Source organism: Dendrobates tinctorius, unplaced genomic scaffold (genome assembly GCF_039654945.1).
Source record: "Dendrobates tinctorius isolate UK_male_01 unplaced genomic scaffold, ASM3965494v1 ptg000104l, whole genome shotgun sequence".
NCBI lineage: Eukaryota > Metazoa > Chordata > Amphibia > Anura > Dendrobatidae > Dendrobates > Dendrobates tinctorius.
Window position 1 is genome coordinate 20,754,623 of NW_027361772.1, and position 23,215 is coordinate 20,777,837.

The 23,215-nt window shown below is 44.3% G+C and overlaps 1 protein-coding gene across 4 annotated transcripts in view; it reads right to left on the bottom strand.

Annotated features, from left to right (window-relative positions):
- PIWIL2 (piwi like RNA-mediated gene silencing 2) overlaps window positions 1-23,215 on the bottom strand; it is a 164,730-nt gene that overhangs the window by 62,429 nt on the left and 79,086 nt on the right. The gene's annotated exons all lie outside the window — the stretch shown is intronic.

Sequence of the window (23,215 nt, forward strand, 5' to 3'; positions counted from 1 at the left end):
TGTAGCCCTTTCGTATACAGGTTCTGTGCGGACCAATGTGTATCCACGGTTACATTGCAGCTATGATTTATGCCTCTGGCCCCTTTTCTTACAGACAATAGATGAGGTTAAAAACACATGAGCCATGCACAAAAGTGAACAGGTCGGTTGGACAGTGTTCACACCACCCAAAGACTGAAACACAAAGAAAAACCACAGTATGATAAACGTGCAAAAATACTCTGTTGTAAAAAATATATAACAGTAGACAGCAAATGCTAGTAAAAAGATAACAAAAACAGGGTATTTGGTTGATACATTTTTTGCAAAAAATGTATACTAAGCCACTCCACCAACGTCACGGTATTCCCATCTCGGAGCAGTCCTATCTAATGTATTTAAAACCTGATCATGTGATGATCAGGTTTTAAATACATCGGTTAGAACTGCTCCGAGATGGGAATACCGTGACGTTGGTGGAGTGGCTTAGTATACATTTTTTGCAAAAAACGTATCAACCAAATACCCTGTTTTTGTTATCTTTTTACTAGCATTTGCTGTCTACTGTTAGATATTTTTTACAACAGAGTATTTTTGCACGTTTATCATACTGTGTTTTTTCTTTGAGTTTCAGACAATAGATGCGGGTAGATGGAACACAGTAACACATGACTGCAGAATTAACTACACAGGTTTATTTGTAGTAGCCATGTAGACACATAGGTTTGCATAGGAGCTGTATCCTGAAAAGCTTCTTACCTGAGACAATTAGTGAAGCTTACTTACAATGGTCTGTCCGAAACCCAGCACCCTCATTGACCAGCTGCAGCCAGATGTACACAGTGGAGATAGCACAGCTCCATGTAGTGGCTATTCCAAGTACTGCAGATCAGCTCCTGTTGAAGTGAATGTAATCAGAGCTGCAGTACCTGATAATGGCCACTACAGAAAACAAGGAGCTGTGCTACTCCGGTTCTGAACACTGTTGATATCCAACAGTGGAAACTGCAAACACCTGATCAGTGCTAGGTGCTGCCACCCCCAATATTATATTAAAGGTGTTCTCTGAGAATGTAATAAAATGGTTTTTCATTACCCAATTTACATGGCAAATTTTCCTATTCACTTGTCTGAAGAAAAACAGCTCCTGATATCTGTGTCTCAACTGACAGAGGAGCTGTATCATAAGCAGATGTACCTACAAGACGGAGAAGGGCTGTGACATCAGAAGAAATAAATATTCTCCACTGCAGACTGCACAGAAATGATTTTTCACCAGCCTCAATCCTTCATGTATATTCAGTCCAGGAAATGTATTTCTTATTCTGTCACACACTTTGAGTCGGCTCTTGGAGGCTTAAGATACAGCTCATGTCAGTGGAGTCACAGGTCTTGGGAGATGTATCTATTCCAACTGCAGCCAGTCTGGATAAATGACTAACACATGCTGCAGTTTGATTTACGTGATGGGGTCATGTAATTGTCTTAACTTGTATTGAATTTATTGTCTGTACATGTCCCCGCTTAATTGTAAAGTGCTGCGGAATATGTTGGCGCTATATAAATAAAAATTATTATTATTATTATTATTATTACTACATTCTTGGAGAAACCCCTTTAATGACCCATCCTAAGCAAGGACCATCAGTGTAGGAGTCCTGGACAACGCCTCCAATATGCCACCTAATGGTAAGTTTACACAGGCATCACAACTTTATGCTGTGAAAATGTGTCCGATTGACCTCCATCGATGGCCTGTCTGTTCTGTCAGAGACTGTGTCACTGTCTGTGAAAAGTGACAAAACTCCCATTGGAGGTAAGAAACAGCAGTGTGAGCAGAGACTAAAATTATTCTGAGGCCTGTTTATCATTATGAGTGTGGCAGGGTCCTGAAGAGTAACAAGACCAACCATGCGCTGTTTAATCATTAATATCAACTGAGCAAAACAGAACGTCTAGTACATTGGTGATCAGTCCTGGCATTTATGAGGGTTGGATGTCATATATAGCATTGGTATGGAATAATCACATGAAAAGAAAAGCTCCGTCATACAATGAACAGGCTCCATTCTCACTAATAAGCCACCACTTATCCACTGTCTTTTGAAAATATCAGATGTTAAAATCTGTGTTGTTCGTTAAGCAGAGCAGGAATCACTCATGTCTGTGTGTGCAGTATATGGAAGTCATCAAAGCAGAAAGGTTTCACCTAATTTTTCACATAAAACTGAAAATTAGATATACGATTTGTGATTAGATTTGCACAAGTCATCCACGAACAATGCCAGCTTATGTGATCTCAGGTGTAGCCGTGCAAGCCTCCCCAAAATACTCTACAGCGGTCACATCACAAGTTACAGCCAATCGGGAGAGAGACCATCATAGCCTGTATAAAAGCCAAGGCAGGGAATGCAGAAGCTATTTTAGGGTCATTCAGGATAGTGAGAAAATATCAGAGCACAGTAATAGAGGTTGGAAGAGAAAGCTCTAAAACAATAGACAAATACTCCAAACAGTAATGTGTCTGGGAATAATATAGAGATTGAATTCACTGGGTAGAGAGATAGAAATGTGGCAGTGCCAGACTTAGTGTGATTGATTACACAGCGAGAAAATGTAGCTGGCAGATGTCCTGCGGCATTTGAATTACACATTTTTTTCATGCTGAAGAAAGCAACAAGTCAACACAATATTTCATAAAGAACAAAAAAACAAACTAAAAACAGTGTCAGTCAGAGAACATTATCTTGTCAGAAGTGACCTATGCTGAGTTTTTGCTTTTCTCGTTTGATCCTTCTTGTGAAAAGGTGAATAATTATGTTAACTCGTTCCCTATAGGTCAATTTTCCATTTTTGGGCTTTCAACTTTTTTCTCCCTCATCTCCCAAGAGCAATAACATTTATATTTTATCTTCAATATAGGCGTATGAGGGCCTGTTCTTTGTAGGACACGTTGTACTTTTGAATTACACCGTCCATTTCTTCATGTTATGAATGTACTTTACTTCATTTTGAAGACCTAGGGAACTTGAACCTGCTTGTGCTAGTTACAATAATACCACAGAAATGCTGTACACAGGAAAAATCACTGTCTCCAATGAATGCCAGCAATGGGCTGTATTTTCTTTAAGGCCCGGGTCACACTTGCGAGTGTGATGCGAAAAACTCGCGCAAGTCTCTCGCATCAATACCTGGCGCTGCCACCGACACTCGGGACCGGAGTGTGAGGCTGCATGTATTTCTATGCAGCCGCATACTCCGGTCCCGAGTGCCGGTGGCAGCGCCGGGTATTGATGCGAGAGACTCACGCAAGTTTCTTTCTTCACACTCGCAAGTGTGAACCCGACCTAAGAGTACAATCAGGATACCCACAGGGAACTTTAGCAGACCCCAGCGGTGTCACAACAATTCCATTGAAACCATGTGACCACCTTGCGGGGCGGGGGGGTCAATGGTTAGTCAGAACATGATGTCCCCTGGCAGTTAACAGGTTAACAACTGAACGATACAGCCATTATCTGCCGATAAAGATGAGAACGCAGCTCCTGAGCCCGAATCATGGACAGGGAGCCGACATATGACATAGAAGTAAGGTGTTAACTATGGCTGTCTATTTAACAACCGTACACGCCACACAAATACTGTGGCCTGTAGCCACATTCTGTCTATCAGATATCTACCTCGCATTCCTTGTTCAGTACTTTTTGGAAGGGGAGAGAGTGTGGGGAATAATTGTGTTTAAAAAAGAAAATAAAAAATCCAGACTTTTTTTTTTTGCACACCTATTTTGGCAGTCAAATTTGACACCCATACACGCTACACCAATACTATCGTTATTGCCGCTGATGTCTTTTTTGGACATGTTCTTATCTAGCATTTCTTGCTCAGTCCTTTTTGGGAAAGTGTGAATGAGTGGGGTTGAAAACAATGACGAAAAGGTAATTATAGTGTAGTAAAAGTTGCAAAATAAAATAAAAAAGATTGTCAATGAACGGCATCTATAAAAGGAAAAAAACAAAAACAAAATGGGGGGCGTGGCTATGTAGCGCTGCGGAGAGGACGTGCTTCTAAGAGCTCCTGCCATCCTGAAAAGTACCCGGTCAGCAGACCCTTACCTCTGCTGATATCTGCTTGTCCTCTGGCCCCTCGGGGACACTCCTGGACCCCCGTGGGAGTGCGGGGCTGGATTTTTAAGAACCCGCGGCTGTAAGGATCCGGACAGCCGGCGGGGCCTGCATGGGGCGGCGGCCATATTGGAGGCGCTCGCTCAGCCTTTAAGAGACGCAGCGCCGGGCTCCCTCGCTGCAGCGCTGGAGGAGCAGCAGGAAAGTGAGAGCATTCTGACTGATCGAGGGGAGCAGGCGGTGTGTGCCCTGGAAGATTGGGCCCCGCGCTCCCCCCTCTGCTATATAGCTTGCCCTGCCAGCACCATCATTGCAGGGACTTGGATCCCTTTCTGTCCGGTGTCCCTGTGGGGTCTCTCCCTGGGCTATAGTGGCCCTTGTCTGCCGCCTGGATCTGGACACTGCCTCCCTGAGTAAAGCTGCGGGTCTGCGCTGCTCCTGAGACCCTGCAGCCACCATTCGACCATTATACCCGTCTGTAGCCCTGACTCAGGGGGCTTTGAGTGAACTGTTTCTGCTACCCGGCTGTGCCCTATCGTGCTGAAATAAGTCGTTCTAAGGGGTTTGAGAATATGGGAAGCAAGATGTGCCACAGTCCGCGCTGCTGAATCCACAAAATCACCTGGGATGCAAGATGTAGTAACAAAGTACTGCTTTATTCCTTCCTACGCGTTTCGGCGCCCTTCCTGGCACCTTCCTCAGGGATATATCCCTGAGGAAGGTGCCAGGAAGGGCGCCGAAACGTGTAGGAAGGAATAAAGCAGTACTTTGTTACTACATCTTGCATCCCAGGTGATTTTGTGGATTCAGCAGCGCGGACTGTGGCACATCTTGCTTCCCATATTCTCTGGCAGTTTTTCCACTTTGGAGTGGTCGGTGGAGGTCCTGCAGCAGCTGATACTGTGTTATGTCTTCAAGCCAGTTGTGGGTCACACAACCGGAATAGGTGAGTGGAACTGCATTACACCACTCACATCGTAGTGTCACTAGTGATAGGGCACTATTGCACCTCTTGTTCCCCCACCCTTTTTGTATTGATACAGTGAATCATCAGTTCTAAGGGGTTTGGAACAGCGGCCGAAAGGCTGAAGGAATATGCCAGATTAGACCACGCTGAGGGCTCAAGACCCAATAAAAATAATCCCCCACAAGCTCAGCGTAAGAGCCGCCCCTCTGAGGGTGGGGAGGAGAATGAGCAGGAGGAATTAACCCTTAAGCAGGCGTCTGAACAACTCATGCAGGCCATCTCCTTAACCAGGACGTCTCTGTCTGGGAAGATAGAGAACGTATACACTGAGGTGGGACGCCTCCGACAAGACGTGCAGGCCATGAAGGGTCGCATTACGGAGGTGGAGACGTGGGTATCCCAGGTAGAAGACACCATCACACCCATGGAAGCTAAACTAACGAAAGTGGCAGGCTCCATGAATGCGTGGAGGCAAAAAGCAGATGACCTGGAGAATAGAATACGTCGGAACAACATCCGAATTATTGGCCTGTCGGAGCGATCGGAAGGACAACATCCGGAGCAGTTCCTAGAAGACTGGCTTAAAACTTCTTTGGGCGATGAGTTCTCCTCAATCTATGAGGTGGAGAGGGCTCACAGGGTCCCCACTAGGCCTCTTCCTCCGGGAGCCCCACCTAGACCCTTTCTAGCGCGCATCCTCAACTGCAGGGATAGAGACGTGGCTCTACGACTGGCGCGGCAAAAGAGTCCTATCAAGTTCAACAATGCCACGATCTCGATTTTCCCAGATTTCTCTGCGGAACTCTAGAAACAACGGGCGCAGTTTACGGAGGTCAAAAGACATCTACGGGAGAGGAATATTGTGTACTCGATGATTTACCCGGCCCGGCTCCGGGTGGTCCAGGGAGGCTCTACTTTGTTTTTTACAGACCCGGCGGAGGCGACGGAGTGGCTACGATCCCATGGAGGGTCTGCTGAAAAAGAATCCTAATGCATCTATTGCTTGTTGGTATTTTTCTCTTAATTGGCTGATTGGAGCTTTACTCGAAGACGTCCAGGTCACCAACAATACCGGACACTGGGATCAGTGATGGTATCCCCATGTTTGTTTTGTGATGGGAGTACAGGACTCTGCTCCTATGTTGTTTGTTGTTTTTTCACTTTATTTTCTTTCCGTAGTGTTTTTGGTATTTTTTAGGCTATAATCGCAGTTGGCAACAATTTCAATCTCTAGGTGATGTCTCTAAACTTTGCCCGGGTAATCCTATGCACCATGTTGAGTGGAGTAAAATATGGGGTCGGAGTTAATATGTATGACATGGAATGTAAGGGGAATAAAAACTCCCCGGAAAAAGATCAAGGTCTTTTCACAGGTCAGACATTATCGCCCTCACATTGTGGTCTTGGTGGAGACGCACCTGACTAGGGATACGGCACGATGCGTGCAGAAACCCTGGGTACAATGGTCTGCCCATACATTTCATACCAGCTACTCGAGGGGGGTCTCGCTGTTGGTACATAAAGACGTCAGATGGGAAGCGAGGGAGACTCGGAGGGATCCTGAGGGTCGTTTTATTTTTGTCCACGCATTTAAAAACACCAGGAAGTATGTGGTCTTATGCATTTATAACCCCCTCCAGCTGGAATATCCCTCCTGCAGAAGGCAATGAGTTTTGCCCTTAACTTCCCAGACGCAGATGTTATTTGTATGGGCGACTTTAATATGGTCATGAACAACCGCCTGGATAAATTGAGGCTGGATGATGAAGCGACTGGGGGGTCCTCTCCAACGACCACAACCCCGTTGTCATCATTTATGGGGGGTGGTGGGTGGTTGGATTTGTGGAGGATGCGTCACCCTGAGTTAAGGGAATACATTTGCCACTCATCCACTAAACGCTCTCTATCATGCATAGACTATATATTTGGTTCTGGCGGTCTGGCAATGTGGGTGGCTGATATAGAGCATGGAAGTAGGGGAATTTCAGACCATAGTCCGATCATCCTTAAACTCAAATATGGGCAAGTAAACAGTGGGATAGCTTGGAAGTTAAATCCTTTCTGGTTAAAACTGATGGGGTCTCCCGACAGAACGATTGATCAGTTGAATTGCTTCATCGCGTCCCACCCGGAACCCCAAGATATTAATCTATTCTGGGACACCCTTAAGGTATACCTGAGGGGCTGTTTGTCCTCCACGATCTCTTATATTAAGCGGGTAACCGCGGGGAAGGATGACGAGGTGGAGCAACGACTGAAAGACGCAGAGGCAGCATATGTATCTACCCAAACTAGCGGGAACACGATTGAGTGGCTGGCGGCCCAAAGGTTATACACTCAACATGTGGATACTAAATCTAAATGCAAACTATTCTTCACCCGTCAATCCTATTTCGAATTGGGGAACCAGACAGGCAAATTCTTGGCCTATCTGGTACGCGAGCACAGCACCTCAAATACGATATTGCAGATTCGTAGGGTGGACGGTACACTGGTGTCTTCGACAGAGGATATTCTTGGCTGTTTTCAGGATTACTACAGGTCGCTATACGAATCTAAAAGTGACTTTGACACTTTGGAGTGTTTAGACTATTTGTCAGATATATCATTCCCCACATTAGATTTGGAGCAACGAGCCCGTATGGACGCTGTGTTCACTGCAGAAGAGATAGATAATGCTATGACAGACATGGCCTCTGGGAAGGCCCTTGGGCCTGATGGGTTCCCTATTGAACTATATAGGAAGTATCGGGATATATTGACGCCACTTTTGGTGAACGTATTTCGGGGAATATGGGAAGGGAATTCTATGCCTGAGTCCTTTTACGGGGCTAATATCAGTGCTTCGGAAGTAGGGGAAGAACCCTTTAGAATGTGGATCCTATTGTCCCATTTCACTAGTGAATGTGGACTATAAAATTTTTACCAAGATTCTAGCTACCAGATTGAATTCCATTATATTGAATCTCATACATCCTGATCAAACCGGTTTTATGCCTGGTAAAAGTACTTCCATTAACATCAGAAGAGTCCAGTCAATAGTCCAGTATAGCTCCCTGGTGCCAGATAACAAATGGGCATTGGCATCGTTAGATGATGCCAAGGCTTTTGACTCTCTTGAATGACCTTTCCTCTCCGCATGTTTGCAAAGATATGGCTTTGGTACTAAATTTATAACATGGATCAAAATATTATATATGAAACCTAAGGCCTGTATTATAATAAATAATTCTATATCTGAGTCTTTCGCATTGCATAGGGGAACCTGTTAGGGTTGCCCTCTTCGCCCTTGCGATAGAGGCACTAGCAATACGCATTAGATCCTTCCCTAATATCCGAGGTATAGATATAGCAGGTCGGGTGGATACCATAGGCCTATATGCTGATGATATTGTGATATTCTTGAGTGACGTGGAAGAAACTTTGCCGCAGGTGATATCCCTTATAGATTTAGTAAATATTCAGGTTTACATATAAATTGGGAAAAGTCTGCCCTGTTACCCCTTTCCCATACCCCGATGCCCCAGTTGGATGCTCTCTCCTCGCTGCCTATTGTGTCTAGTTTTAAATATGTGGGCATCCATATTTCTAACAATAGTACGTCTGATCTACAACTTAATGTCCACTCGTTGTTGGAACTAGTTAAAGCTATGTTTGCGTCTTGGAGTAGGCTCCCATTATCTGTGGCTGGACGCATTAACCTGATCTAAATGATATTACTCCCTAATTTTAGCTATTCGCTTCAGCACAGTGCGGTAGCGGTGCCCAAGCCCTTTTTTGTTACTCTTAATTCTCTAGTCACGTTCTTTATTTGGGGGAAAACTAGGCCCAAACTTAAATTGTCCACTCTACAAAGACCAAAGAGGGGAGGTGGGGAGGCGTTACCAGATTTTTTCCTATACTACTTAGCTGGGCAGGCTAAAGCTTTAAATAACTGGATGCCGGGTAATTGCCTCCCTAACTCTGAAAGCCACCTGCTTCACGCTGCACAAGCGGATTGGCCATTAGGTTTACTTGAGCTGGAATAAACTAATGTCCCACGTCTATTACCCCTGCTCCGGCTGGCTCGATTGATATGGAGACAAATCAAGAATGTAATAGGGTTTAAAGATGTTAAAGCTGAAATGCCCCTGTGGAGTAATAACTATTTTCCAGGGCTACTGAATCACCCGTCCGCTGTTTTTTGGACCCAGTGTGGCGTCTCTTCAGTGGGAGACTTGTATGACCAGGGGACCTTAAAGTTTTTTGAACAATTGCAGGCCACACATGATATTCCGAGATCTCAACTTTTTCGCTATCTGCAGCTGAGATCGGCTCTTCAGTCACGCATGAGGGATGGGGGTGTGGACCGTACTATTTCATCGTTACCTCTAATAGGAATTCTTAATTTGCAGGGTCCCCAGGGCCTCATATCCTCCTTGTACACATATATGCTGTCAGTAGGGGCAGAATCGGTCATAAGCTCTATTAAGGCGAAGTGGGAAAGACTCATTCCTGAAGTGCAAGGAGAGGAGTTGGAGGAGATTCTGGAATCTCCAATTGGAGTATCCCCATCTGTTAACAACAGAATGATACAACTGTATATAATTAATCAATCATATTTAACTCCGTTGCGACTTTTTAGGATGGGTCGGCTTCAGTCGTCAGAATGTATGCGATGTCACTCGCCAGATGCTGATTTTATTCATATGGTGTGGCAATGTCCCACTATCCTACGCTACTGGAAAGAAGAGATTACACTACTGACATCCCTGGTGCAGGCCCCTGTCCCTCTAGAGCCATTGGTCTGCTTGTTTGGGGTGTGGGAGGAGATTTGGGATCGCTATAGTGGGGTCTTCCTGTGCGAGACGCTGTTTATGGCACGAAAGGTGTTGGCACTGCGGTGGATGGGCGGCTCATGTCCTTCCCTTAGGTTTTGGATCAAGCTGGTGAACTCAATTGTCTCATATGAGCGCACGTTATACCAAAACAGGGGATGCCCGGGTAAATTCGAAAAGATCTGGGAGAGGTGGAATTCCTCTCACCTCACTTTGCAAGACTGAGAAATCACATGTGACATAATATGATATAGGAAACCAGGCTGCGGAAATAGTAGATATTAGATGATGTAGCGGTAGTTGTAGTTTAGGAGTTTTAGTTAATTCCTACGGTTGCATGATATGACAAGTTTTGTGAAATTGGATCGATACACATGTGGGAAAATACATAAACAATTGTCCTTTACATATGCTAGGAAGGAAACATACATGTTACCTTGTTTAATCTATAAGAATGTGCAAATTCTTTGTATTACATTTTATTATGGACGGAGACGTGTGCTTTATATAATGCCTGTTATCATTAGTCATTGTGTATGTTGTACATTCTTTGTATCCTGGTGCTTAATAAACGAATTTAAAAAAAAACAAAAAAAAAAACAAAATATGGTTAAAAATGTTGGAGCCGTAAGTAGCAACAGCACCACTACCTCTAGCACAGCCGTCCGGGAGTAGTACTACCAAACACAGGACCCAACTGGCCTCCGGCAAGCATGTTCGTGGGGAGGAAGTGAGGGGCGTTATGGAAAACATAGTACATTACTTTTTCACTTGTCTCAGTCAAAAAAGGATAATGTTAACTCTGACTGTGAAACCATCAGTTTGAGTCAGTATTCTGCAACGTTCTCTTCCTCCTCTGCAAAAGTTAAATCTTTTACATTGTGGACTTTCAATTGTGTCAATGACACCTCCATCTCTTTGCCCCTTAGTCCCCCCAAGTCACAGCACTCTGGGGGCGTTTTTAAACATTTCACAACAACTTCTTCCAGTTGATTTATTCGATGAGACGAACAGTCAGCATTTGTACTCTAATTGGATGGGTCCAGATGAAATGGACGGCACGGTTAAAACGTCTTAGCTGTGTTGCTGGCTCTATCAGCTTGTTGTGCACCTGTCCTGGCTAGACCAGGCTCTGCTCCCTTCCCCGATGGCCACCTTTGCTGTGGTACACTTCAGATTCTACAAATTGACTGGCGTGTCTTTGACATCATCTTCCTAGGTTTTCAAAGCTCAGTCAGAGAGACACCCATATGTCTTGGTATTGAGACTCGAGTTTAGTTGCTGTTTGGAGTGAACCACCATCCATTTACATTTTGTAGTCACTTGGCAATTCTTCTAAGATTACTGCATATCCTAAGTCCTGCAGGCTAACACTCTACTACTCACTTTCTCAATAAATCCATTGGTTGCAGTAAACAAAATGAACTTATCGGACTCCGTTCATATTGTACCCTTTCCTTGCAAAATCCTTGTGGTTCCTGTGCCTTGCTCTGTGCTGTTTTGGACTTGCTATCTCTCTCTGGTCTGTCTCCCTGGCCCTGTGGTAACCAGTGTGCCCAAGTCCTTGATCTTCCATGAGCCCTTCAGCCGATTTAACCGACACCCTCATTCAGTACGTCCACCCATGTCCTACAGGTATCTGAATCCACCTCACTAGGTAAGCCTAACAGAATACTAAGACCACAGATTCAAAAGGTGCAATAACTGCAAAACCATTTCCAGAAATACAGAAGAATTTATCTCAACTGGTTTTGCAACTTGCTTTTAGCCAACGTGAGTTTATCCAGCCTGTGCAATATCTCTCAGCCCATATGGACGCACTGCATCAGACTCCTGCCGCAGCCAAATAATTCTCCGACACATTCTGCTTGGGAAACATCTCACATTTGCTTTCTCTTTCTCATTTTTATGGCGATCCTAAGGACTACTGGGGCTTTGTGAAATAATGAAATGTACACATTGAGTTAGTGTCCCCAGTAATATTTTTCAGACCAGTTCAAAAAACATTGGCCTAAATTTTTTGTTAACTAGAGAAACGCTGGAGTTGGCTACATCACTTTGAAAGAGGGAAGTATACATGATGCATTCTCTATCGACCTTCCTGTCTGCCTTCCATAGAGCGTTTAGCGAGGTAGGTTGAGTTCAGTCACTGATTCCATACTATGCTTGAGCCAAGGGACTAACTCTGCAGTACATTACGATGTCTAGTTCCATACTCTGTTGAATAATGAAGTCCTCCTGGTCAACTTATAAGCCTAAACTGCAGGTTCAAACACTAACCTTATTGGTAGAGATTTGCAGTTTTATCTTGATTTTCCTAGTCACCAGATTGGACTTGCATTTTAAAGAAAAGTCTAATGAAAAATAAACCTAACTAGAGTTTGAGAATTCAATACGGTGACCTGTTTCTTCGTAATTTTGAGGATCATCTGTCTGTTGAGCCATTACTCTTTTCCTTCCCTATCAAAATGCTGATTGCTCCTTTCCAGGTGTTTTCCATTTTCCCATTTTGGTTTGCCCTCTCACGTTCTGGGTGGGGCTATATTATGCCTTCACTGCACTTTCTTGCTGGCTATATGTCAAGGTGGATTTGTGCTAAGGAGTTCCAGCCCTTTAGTGAAGGGATTCACCCTGCTAGACTTATACTGCTTATATTCTTGCTGTGTGTCTCTCTTCCTTCCCAGCACCTTTTCTTTTTACCACTATTAGGATTCTGGGAGGTTGTTCTAGTTTCATTTGTTGGTTCTCCTTACTATACTCTCTCACTCCTTTTATGAATGTACTTAAAGTTTCTCACCCTGAGTCTTTATATCCTCCTGCACACCTTCCTCTCTCTTCGTTGGCAGTGTGTTGTGGACTCCGCTTTGGTTCCTCAGAAGGCACGAGGAAACCCTCAGGGAGTCAGGTCAAAATGGTGTTTTTAGTTGTGCAGCTAGGGATTAACTAGTTTGTGCAGGAACCAGAAGGGTGTAGGTCCAGCTTCTCGCTATAGTAAGTCTTCCTTACTCCCTTTTCCCATGAGTGAGTCTAGTACATGCATAACAACTATATTCCCCTGTTGCAAATCCCAGAGAGGCTTCAGAATTTTCTCTCAATAGCGGCTGTAACGGAACCCATGGAAATTGGTCCAAAAAAAGATCATAGCTGAAAGATTACTTCGCCTTACTAAAGGACGCTGTCTAGATTATTATAATCGGGACCATTCTTACAAAATTGTTGTAAACTTGTTAGGAACGGCGGAACGCACTGTGAGGTAGCGCTGTCATTTACTTAGGGGATCCTCGCTAGGCAGCGAACAAAACCAGATACGGCACAGGTTTTCCATAAACTCAAAACATAGTCCTTGCGGTTTATTCACCATCATAGAGCCACAGCAGCACTATACAGTTCATATCCGTAGCATAATCCAAAGCAATCAACATAAAGTTCATCACGGCATAGCGTCCATTACAGAGCTTCCCTCTGTTAAGCCTGTGATCATGCAGGTTAAGCTTAGGAGGCTTTCTAGCCTCATTTATCTCACTCACGTCAGGGTCTCCACATGGTTCCTTCATTCAGGCTGCAGACGTCCCTATCCCTCCAGGGAACTCTCAGGCTCTGGCAGCCATTACACACAGCCACACACAGGCTGTTAGCCAGGAGACAATCCTGCGCACAGGACCTTCCGCTCTGGACCAACCAGGTCCCTGCATTCACACTTGTGACTCACCCTGGCCACATTATATCGTTCATAGCCACGCCCACTGGGTCACATGACTCTGACCTCATCACAGGTCCTTCAGGCATTTTCACTCTTTACAACCATGTTTTAAACACACCCCCTGGGTGGGTTTGTAGGTAACCAGGCCCCCCAACTCTCTAGTTGCCTGGAGACTTCTCCATCATATATTAACGCAGCACCTCAGCAATGTCCTTGCTGATCACACATACATAAGTCTCCATCTCAAAGCCACCCACTTTGAGATACATAACAGCCACTCAACACTCTGCCATTCATCTCTTCTCCTGGGACCTCCACACAGCGCCCCCTAGCGGACACAGTGGTTACTACACCACAGCACTAAATAAAATAAATAATAAAGTGTGTTCGTCGCTCGGGGTCCACCGTGCAGAAGGTGTTATAACTGCTGCTGAGTAATGGCAGACGTGCTATATGGCGGTATAATGCGCACGGGGTTAAACGTCACCCAGGTGCGCAGAGCAATCACTGTTTAATCACAGAGATGCCAGTAAGGGTAAACACAAAAAGGCTGAGCCTGTTAGCGTCACAGGTCTCAGATATATGCACACACGGTATCAGGTCACAGGTGCAGGACCAAAGGCAGAAGGAACTGCATCCGTCTAGACCTACCGTGTGTGCGCGTCGCTACTGTGGGCGCCAAAGAGAGTTGCAACTGCAGCGCGGCGTAGGACACTGCCGCGAGACGATAGTGCCGTGAGGAGTAGCACAATCGGACGCTAGTGTAGAGGCGCGGTGTGCACAGTGGCCTAAGGCTTGCCACTGACTGCCGCTGACTGCTGAACTAATTCCCTATCCACATGCGTAATATCAGAGGGAAGGGGTTTCAAATGAGTCAGTCACCAGAATCATACATCCGTCATCATTCACACATCTAGCAAGTAATGTCTATACTAGCGCATGGCCGAACAGCCATGCGGTCCTTTTATAGCCGTGCGCTGCCGGGACCTTCCAGATCTCTGAGATGGACCAATCAGATCAGGGGAAGGACCTGAGCACGTGACTCCTGAGCTCCAATGGGAGATCGTCTCATGAGCATGCTCAGTGGACTCCTGCTGTGTAGCTACAGGAATCCGACGCCTAACAAAACTAAAGACCAAAAAGGAAAGCTCTGACCTTAGGTGAAGAAGGAGGAATTAATTGCCTTGAGATTAGCATTATCCCCTATTAATCAATCTTCTACTCATGCTTCTAATTGGTTCCCCCTTTTTTGTTCACGGGGCAAGCGTTCATTTTTCCTGGGCAGCAGAGAATTTTATGCATTTCTCTTTGGCCAAAAGGCTGAAAATTCCTTTTGTTTTTTGAGAACATCTCTGAAGCTAACCTCTGCAAATGGCTCAGCAATTCATGGTGGTCATATCCAAAAATGGACATAAAGAGTGACTTCATATTGGTTAAAAACAAATTGAGAATATTTTTTTTTAAAATTTTGTCACTTTTTGACGTTTCGCTACTTTTGGGACTTCTGTGCTTTCAGCTACATGCTCCAGTTATTGACTGGTTGTCTGAAAAGAATGCGCAGAGGGAATCATATTGATTTTGTAACTGCCTCAAAGCTCTACCTCAACAACCTGCATCATTGCCTCCAATTTGCCTGCCTCAGATATCTTCTCTAGCAGAAGGCCAGGCCAAAAGATTACCTCCTCATCGGCTCTATGCCTGGACCTTTTCCTTTCTTCCAGGTACTGAACCACCCAGAAGGGAAAGTTTATATTCTCTCTCTCCCAGAAAATGAGATGATGGCTTCCTACATTAAAGAAAACACGGACCGGGAATCAATCCAAAAATCTTTATCCCCAGCTGAATTCATAAAATAGAAACACCGGTCTCTTAGGCTGTGCATTAGGGTGACCGGATCTCATATGGGGGTAAAAAATGTTGGAATCTTGTTCGTCTGGACCCCACAAAACGATTCCCCTTTCCAGATATTGAGATAGCCAAAATTTCAGCTCGATCAAACGACGTTAACCCATGCCGCTCGTCGCTCAAAGTTTGAAAAAATCCAAATTGAGGTATTTTAAGATTTAGGTATTTTGCATAGTCTGTTAGACTATAAAGAATGTGACAACAACATTGCAGAAATAGCCCTGACCAAATTTTCGAACCATTTGTGATATTTGAATGCAGAGTTGGTGGGATTATCGTTTTTTGATCCCACCATTACAGACAATGAAAAGTTGTTAATGGCTAATAAATTGCTCAGTAGCACAGATGAACCATCAGAGCACGCTAACCTACATGAGTTGATAATTTTACATAGTTATCTTATCTATTCTAGAGCTTTTGTTAAAGTAGTTTTTGAAACGTCAGAATATAATGCTCGGCATTTGCTTACAACTTGCAGGACATATTGCTTTGTTCTTCATCTTTTGTCAGAAGGTCGTTAAAGTCGGTTACTTCCTACCTCTTTTAATTTTTCTTTCCTAACTTTTGGATTTACAACCCTAGCGTGCTCTGATGGTTCATCTGTGCTACTGAGCAATTTATTAGCCATTAACAACTTTTCATTGTCTGTAATGGTGGGATCAAAAAACGATAATCCCACCAACTCTGCATTCAAATACCACAAATGGTTCGAAAATTTGGTCAGGGCTATTTCTGCAATGTTGTTGTCACATTCTTTATAGTCAGACTATGCAAAATACCTAAATCTTAAAATACCTCAATTTGGATTTTTTCAAACTTTGAGCGACGAGCGGCACGGGTTAACGTCGTTTGATCGAGCTAAAATTTTGGGTCTCTCAATATCTGGAAAGGGGAATCGTTTTGTGGGGTCCAGACGGACAAAATTCCGACATCGATTTTTTGCGGTCACCCTACTGTGCATAGACTACTTTAAGAGGTATTGAATAAAGAAAAAGTTTTTTAAAATCAAGAAGATGTGCTGGATAATTATGGATTAATTTTGCATACAGGCTTGAACGCCATTCCCTGCACCTTCGTGGATAACTGCACTTGCTGTGGATAATTTAAGGGTGACCTGATAAACTTTTCTTTATATTGCATAGACTATTGGTGCCTCCATAAAATCATGCTGAATGAAAGTTATCCATTGCCTCATCTCTGGGTTATTTGACAGGATTAGAGGTAGAACTGTCCTCACCAAATTAAACTTGCGCAGATCTTAAAATGTAATCTGCATTATTAAAGAGGGTGACAAATGTAATACAACATTCAATATCCGTGACGGTAATTATGAATATCTAGTTATGACTTTGGGTATTGTGAGGCAGTGAGCAGCGTCACAGGTAGGGGGTCGCTGTTTGTTTTTCCCGGGATGCGCACAGCGGCGTATTGAGGTCATGAGGGGGCATTGCGGTCGCAGGCGTAGCTATGATTGTAATGGTGAAGGAGTGACTGATGTCACAGGCAGGGGCCACCGTGTGTTCTCACCCTGGATATACACGGAGGCGTATGCCGGCCACAGGTGTGCATGGCAGTCAGTTAATAAAAATAAGTGTTGTCTTGGACATGCTAGTGTGCAAGGCAGATGTAGGGAAAACCTGCTCTGGAATGTGTGTGTTGAAACAGACTGCAGTATATTAGTGGTGCAGTCCATTTAATTTCCGGTCCAGGTTTTCCATGTGGTTGAAGGCCACAGTATTCTTTGTTAAAAATCCTGCAGGAAAGGGTATGGGTGTGTCAGGTCCAGAGTGAGTTGGTGCTTGTTACTGTGCAGAGCAGTTGGTGTTGCATAGCACAGCCTGTGTGAGGCAACACAGGACAGAGCGGAGCCAATAGGCCTGACACCCACAATGCACACAGTGGTGCTGCCATCCACGATAACTGGTCAGAGGAGGACTGGCATGCATAACGGCTGCAAACAGGTGGATATGGTGCCCGGCTGCGACCCAGAGGATATCAAGGACTGTTTATGACTGTGTGAGTAAAAAAGACATTAACACAGCGGTGCGGTCACCCGTGGTAACTGGTCTCGGATGTGGACAGGTCTTGTGCCCGGAGGTACCCTGTCTTGTGCCCGAAGGAAGACTTGCGTGTGTAGTGATTGCAAACAAAATGAGAAAAGCTGTGAGTAAAGAGACTTTAATACGGCGCTGCAGTCGCCCACTGTGATGAAGGAGTTAACTGCTCCTTCCCCCCCCCCCAGATACTGTAAGCATATTGAACAAAGCAGGAATTAGGGCTCCAATGTTGAATAGCAAGGTATTTTAGTATGTTAATGAGATAAGGCCCAAAACAGAACTTCAAAGCCAAGTAGGAGCCACGTCAGCATGGGGCAGGGAGGCGCCTGGGGCTTCAATTAGAATATAACTGTCAGCTAGACACAGAAATACACATCCATTGTCTCTCCCAGCCGCCCCGACTCCATCCTAGGATCATGGATTATGAGCACATCTTTCGAGTTATGGACTTATGAAAAATATCCGAGTGACCCTGAGGAAATCGTGCATCTGACAGTGCGACTACTGAGGAGGTGAGGGTTCTGGGACCTGAGATACATAGATTGGCCCTCCACAGCGACCCAATGGGGCCATGTTTGCTCTCCACACGACAGGCAAAACTAACCGCATTCACTGGTACCTCTCATGTCCTGATCTGATTATGCTGTTGAAAGTTACCCCCTTTCTTAGATATAGGGAATAAGTTCTGCAGGGAGCTAAAGGGTGGAGATTATTAGCCCACCCTCTGACACAGGGGGAGGGACCTAGCGTGCTTAAGAACTAGCAGCCCATGGCAGAGAGGCTCACTCACACAGAAGAACCAGACGATGATGATCTAAGAAGGAACTGGGGACAGATCTGCCAAGGGGAGCAGCGGCCCACACTTTGGGGTCTGTCCAGCAACTAAAATTCTTGTACCTGTGGACTGCAGAGCTCCCGGCACCCACATGCAACCTACAATCTGGTAAATTGACCTCCAGCTTAATATCTCTAATTCTTGTACCCTTATTGTTATATTTTACTCAGACTGCAAATCCACTGTAATTTCATTGTATAGGTTAATGTATATTTCTGTAATTATCTAGTGCGCCCTTAAGGCAATTAAACCATAAAATTAATCTTGGGCTGATGCTTTTAATCTGATTACGAATCTTAGAATACCCAGCAGGTAAACAGGACATCCTCCCCGGCGGCCATTTGCTCTAGGTGCAGTTCCCTTACTGACCTGAGAGTCAAAGGGGGCGCCGGAGAGCTGTGCCTGTGTAGTTACGTCACATTGGTGACGTGGGAGGAACGGGTCCGGTTTCCTCCACACCCACGGTTCAGGACAAAGGGAGGTCCAGCGTGTTTAGGGACTGCAATCTAAAGCCGTGTAGTATGTAGTGCTATGAAATGGACGCAAATATTATATGCACTTGTGTGAAGCAGACACTGAGTTGATATGCACTTGTGTGAATTGGACCTTAATGCTGTGAAGTAACATATTAAAGAGACTGTGTTTGAACTTTGTGGGTCACTGCTTCTTCACTGCATACGCCGCTACCGCTGCACTACAGTATATACAATTCCTTTATCTGTGTTTCAGGACTTTGTGAGATCTTTAGTGATGTCCTGTACCAGTATGTCCTAGTCTATCTGGATGAGAACTTAATCTCCTCCAGAGAGTTAGACTCTCATCATCTTCAGGTCCACTTCGTTCTGAAGAGACTGCAAGAAAACCCACTTTATGTTGGAGAAATGTCTGAGCGTCATGAATTTTTTTTCTCAGATACATCATATCATCTGAAGGTCTACAATGGATCCAGAAAAAACTTCTGCTATTTTGGATAGGCCACAACCTGTTGGCATCAAAGCCCTCCAAAGATTCCTTAGGTTTGCAAATTATTACCACCAGTTCATTAAAAACTACTTTTACATGGTTGCACTTCTTATAACCTTAACTCGGAAAGGCGCTAATTCTCAAAACTCTGTAAATTCTGCTATTCAAGACTTAAGAACGTAAATCTTGTTTTTCTACTGTTCCTGTCCAATACCATCATAATGTTGACAGACCGTTTTTCTTTGAAGTGGATGTCTCTTCTATTGGTGTAAGAGCAGTTCTCTGAAAAAAAAAAAATCCTCTAGAGATGTAATTATATTAAGCCATTTTGGAATTCTGTCTTTTCCACTTATCAAGCCATTAGCGGTCATTCAGTGACCAACTCCCCCTCAGGTGGCTTTATTATCTATCCTCCTGGGCTCGTTTCGGTTCCAGAAAGAGGCTCCTAAGATTTTGCTTAACTGCTGCGCGCACTGTGATCCCGAGGCATTGGAAATCCTCCCAATCTCCGAATATGTCTAAATGGGTTAAGGAGATGACCAGCCTTCAAAGTATGAAGGAATTGTCCATGGAGGTTAATGGTTCAATGGAGAAATATATGCAGGTTTGGAGGCCTTGGATTTTGTATACGGACTCTCGGATTTTCAATCCCTCTTTTCTAAGCCATAAGGAAGATAGATCGAACAATACGGGTTAGATGGACGTCATTTTAGGGGTGCAAGTTGCCCCCTTTTTATATCAGACTTCATTGTTCCTTCCCCCTCTTCCCCTCTTTTTCTCTCTCTCCTCCCCCCCACCTTTCGTGTTTACACTATTATTTGGCGTGATCTACCTTCTCTGGTTTGGGTCGTGCTCTTTCAGCGGATACTTCAAATGTATTGCCAAAGGTCATACAGTCTCCCTGGATAGAGGATTCCTACATTCGCCATGGATTTATTTTTCTTTTCAGATTTTGTTGGACTTGATTGGAAATGACTTTTGACCTGAAAGTTCTAAATTTCGGTACTTGTTGACTACAGGTCCTGATGTACAGTTGTAAATGAGATTTCTTTTTGTAGTCAGTAATCGTTATGATGTTGAATCCTTTGTTACTGGATTGTTCTAAATTTCTTTTCAATAAAAACCAGATTAAACATAAAAAAATCCTCTAGAGACAGAAATCATTGCTGTGCATTCTTCTCCAAAAAATTATTCATTCAGCGACAGTGAGCACTTAGCCAAACAATAAACCTTAGAGAAATAGCGACTTCAACTTGAACGAGCCAAGTTCCTGGTCATCCACGGGTTAAAAAAACTGAACTCTTTTCTCGTGGCCTAAAAGGAGAAAAAAAAAAAAAAAATATTTGCAGCATGTTGCTTCATTTTGCACAGTTCAAACCCTCCTGTCAAGCACATCTCAGTCTTTTTCAGCCTACTCCTATACCACAAGAATCCTGGACAAAGATTTCCATGGATTTTGCTTCTGATTTTCCTGAGGCGCGTGGGTTTCTCCAGGATGTGTTGTGTTATTAAATTTGCGGGACTTCCATCTGCAATAAAGTTAGCCTGTTTTCTGAAATTTGTAAGTTCTCCCAGCTCATATCGTCTCGGTCCATGGTGTGTCATTTATTTCCAGGTTCTGGAAGGTGCTCGAAAATAAATTAAAGATCTCCATGGACTGCTTCTCCACTTTTCACCCCAAAGGCAATGGGCAGAATGGGAGAATCAATTAGTCTATGGTGCAATATTTACAATTTTTTTCCAACTCCCATCAAGATACCTGGCCAGATTTGCTTCCTTGGACAGAATTTGCTCACAATTAAATTTCAGTCTTATGGAAAATATGTTTGTTACAGTGTACAGCCGAGAACCTGGTCCTTCCCCTTGCCAATTGTACTTAAAAGTCTACTTCCTGCTGTGAACGTCTTTCGGGCATGCAGAACATGTGGACTCCGGTATAATCTGATTTGGCTGTAGCTGCACCAAAAGCAAGGAGGGCTGATATCTCTTATCAACTTATTCCCAACATCGTTCTTGTAGATCAACAATGGCTCAACCCCAAAAATATCCAGCTAAAGACTAGTTGCCAAAAGTTGGTTCATGGCCAATTCCAAATAATTCAGAAAATTCATCTGGTCACTTTCCATCTAAACCTACCTCCTGCGTTAAAGATCCCTCAGCTTTTCATGTCTCTCTACTACACCCTCTGGTCCTCAAATTTTTTCCTGATCTCAATATAATTCCTTCTTCTGCCTCTTAAATACACAGACAAGACTACAAGAACAATTAAATTCTGGACAAAGAAGGTTCTTGGGAATGCCTTCTACTTGGTTGACTGGAAGGGATAAAATCCTAATCAGGCTAATGCTACAATCTTACTCAAGGGATGTTATACTTAAGGCCCTTATACATTTAGCGATGCACCAGCGATCCGACCAGCGATCCGACCCGGTCAGGATCGCTGGTGCATCGCTAAATGATCGCTAGTGAGCTTTCATACAGAAAGATCTCAGCGATGCAGGAGCGACGCAGCGCACGATACTCACCTTTCACACACAGCGATCCTGACGTCCTCCCGTCCGCGTCCAGCGTCGCTCGTCGTCACAGCAGGAAGCCCAGCAGGAAGCTGACGACGAGAAATGGAGCCGCCCAATCTCGCGCGATCAGCGATGGACAGCGGGGGAGCCGGTCGTTGGTAAGTATCACACATAGCGATATCGCTAGCAATATCGCTATAACGCCACAAAACCAGTGACGTTTTAGCGATATTGCTAGCGATATCGCTTAGTGTAAAACCCCCTTAAGCATCCTCATTTTTCTATTACTGACTCTTCTGGTCAGAGACCTAAAAGCGGGAGTAATTTTCTACACCTGTCCCAACTAGGTCAGCATCGGCACCCTCCTATATGGCCACTATTCTTTGCTGCCCCCCCAAGTCAGGTTTTAAAAGTTGCCCAATGTGTGTTTGTGACATCATATTCCTTTTAAGGCCCAGAGACACACCAGTATCTTAGTTTTGAGACTGTAGGGTTCAGTTGTTGCTTGGAGTACTCCACTACTGATTCACAATATCTTGCAGATCTCCTGTGATTTGTGCATACTTTCAGTTCTGCTGATTAAGTCTCTGCTAGTCACCTATCAGTTGCAGTAAGGATAAACTGTTATGTGACTTTGTTCATATAATTATTATATTTCGCATTCATCCTAAACACCTGTGATTCCTCTGTGTGTTGCTTCGGACTTGTCATTTCCCTCTGGTCTGTCCCCCTATGAAGCAGCACCACTTGCTCAAGTGGGAAAACCAAAGTAACCCTGCAAAATGAGCAAGGCTCAAGCTGTCCGCCTCTTTCTACATGTGATAATCTTTATGGTAGCCAGGCTGCATCCTTAATTAGTCCCTGGCTGTTGTCAACATCACCACTCTGAACTCCTGATTTCCATAATCTTCTTGTTGCGTCTTAAGTTAGCCATATGTGTGCCCAGGAAACATGCATTCAGTTGTCCGTTTTTGTGGAAACTCAACTTCCACATCACCAAGTTCACCACAACTGTTTCCATACCAGGTGGATTGTGCTGCCTTTTGCAAACTGTCTCGATGGAAAATATCTAACCGCAATTATGTCTTGAAGAAAGCATGCTTCTGCTCTGTATTTTCACATGGCGGAGACTGTGGACTGCTCCTTGGAACTGACATTGTAATGCAAGGTGAAAGTCACCATGACAGCAGAAATTACAACCCGGGACTTTATCTTTCATGGTTTATTGAGCCAATGTTGTGCAAACGGTCCAGGTGTTTACTAGTGACATCTCCACACCAGGCACCGCTTTTGCAGCTCCTCCACATCCTCCTTAATGGATATTGCAGCGTCGGTGTTCCTGCATGCTGCCC